The sequence below is a fragment of the Octodon degus genome, unplaced genomic scaffold, assembly GCF_000260255.1.
Source record: "Octodon degus isolate 3935 unplaced genomic scaffold, OctDeg1.0 scaffold00722, whole genome shotgun sequence".
Classification (NCBI taxonomy): Eukaryota; Metazoa; Chordata; class Mammalia; order Rodentia; family Octodontidae; genus Octodon; species Octodon degus.
The window spans coordinates 4,454-6,133 of record NW_004525298.1 but is presented as its reverse complement, the minus strand read 5'-3'; the positions used below and the strand labels follow the sequence as shown (position 1 = coordinate 6,133).

At 35.1% G+C, this 1,680-nt stretch overlaps 1 long non-coding RNA gene across 1 annotated transcript in view; it reads left to right on the top strand.

Annotated features, from left to right (window-relative positions):
- Positions 1-1,335, top strand: part of LOC111814858 — a 16,195-nt gene extending 14,860 nt beyond the window's left edge. Inside the window, exon 3 of the long non-coding RNA XR_002819733.1 lies at positions 1,271-1,335. This is a non-coding gene — a long non-coding RNA (uncharacterized LOC111814858). The remainder of the gene's footprint in view (positions 1-1,270) is intronic.
- Positions 1,336-1,680: the final 345 nt, after the last annotated feature.

The window sequence follows — 1,680 nt, the reverse complement described above, 5'->3', positions numbered from 1 at the left end:
CCCCCCCCCCCCCCACGTATTTTATTTAAGTCTGACTGTAGGTTTGAATTCATTGTCTACGGCCATACCACCGTGAATGTGCCCGATCTTGTCTGATCTCAGAAGCTAAACAGGGTTGGGCCTGGTTAGTACTTGGATCGGAGCTATGAATTCATCTATTTCTCCTTTCCAATTTATTAGCTTTTGAGGTATATAGTTCGAGGTTTTCTATTGGATCCAGGAAGGTTTAATTTTCTTGCAGCTTCTTGAAGAGTTGAACTTTTTATTGGTATTAAATGAACTTTACCCCTGATGGTATTCTTTGCTTGTGGATATGTTTAATATTTTTGTATGTGTGCATCTTTGGCTTTTCATTTTAAATGTTTGAGGAGGACTTTCTGGGTTACAGAACTTCAGACTTATGAAAGTTCTTGGTATCTTGCCAGAATAATCTCCAGAAAAGCTGTCCAGATTGATACTTGTGTGTTATCTACATTTTTATAAAATTTGAAGATCTGGTTTTCTAAAATTTAAGATATTGATGAGGTTTCCTGAACTATAACATTCTGTTGAGCACAGTATAGAATATATTGCCTGTTACATAATTGGTTTTCTAGAAAATTAAAATGTCATATATATTAAATTACTGGTTTAATTTATATTTTTTTGGCATAAATTAAAAAGTCACCAGTTTTTTCATGTTTCTTTATTATGTAGGTGTGAAAATAAAACAATTTTATGTTGGAGGTTCTTAAGAGGGAAAGATTTGGTTTGCTTCATCTCTCAGTGTCTGCCTCTTTGTCCTGCCTGCTGGTCTGCCTGACTTTCACTGTCACTCTCACTTTCGCTGTCACACTCTCAGGCTCTTTCTCTCTTACTGGGGATCATATCGGGGGATTACTGCTGTAACCCTTTTCTGTGTATTTTTTATGGTCCCTTTAATTAACGTCAAAGATTTTCAAAATTGCATCACTATATTTGGTTAGAATTTTTCCTTTAAATATGTGTATGGAAGGAAGTCACATACATCACCTAGATGTTCATAAAGGTGCTTTCCAAGATTAGATATCAAATAGTTGATATGGGTTTGTGACTGTTTAAGCTTTGATACTGCCAATACAGATAGCAGTGATTTTTTGTGTATTTTTGATATGTAAGGTATTCCTTAGAGAACTTTTCCACATTAACAAGAAATGCATAACAAATTTAATACTCTTTTATATTAAAAAATAATGATATAAGTGACCTGTTTGGATTTGTCTGGTAATTCTGAGCCATTCTTTTTATATAGGAGTCTTCCAGAACCTCTCATGACCTATGAGTTACATGGAGATTTCATTGTTCCAGCCAGTAAGTATTCTGAAGGTGTAGTTTTGTGCTTGCTGTGTATACAGACTACAGATTTTCATATGAAAAGTTTCTTAGTGGCGTTGTGTTCTGTTAAAAACAGAAATCACTTTAGTGGGTGGCTGATTGTTCCTTCCTTTTGGAGAATAAGACAGTGCACTTACTCACTTATTCATGAATATTAATTATCCCTTACTGTGTGAATCATTGGTATACTAGATATGTAGAACCACGACAGGATTCCTGACCCCAGGAGCCAGTTTTGTAGCAAGGGTTGGGGCATATGTGCTTCTTGTTATACTATAAAATATAGTAATTGCACGAACAGAACGCTTTCAGAACACAAAAGCATTT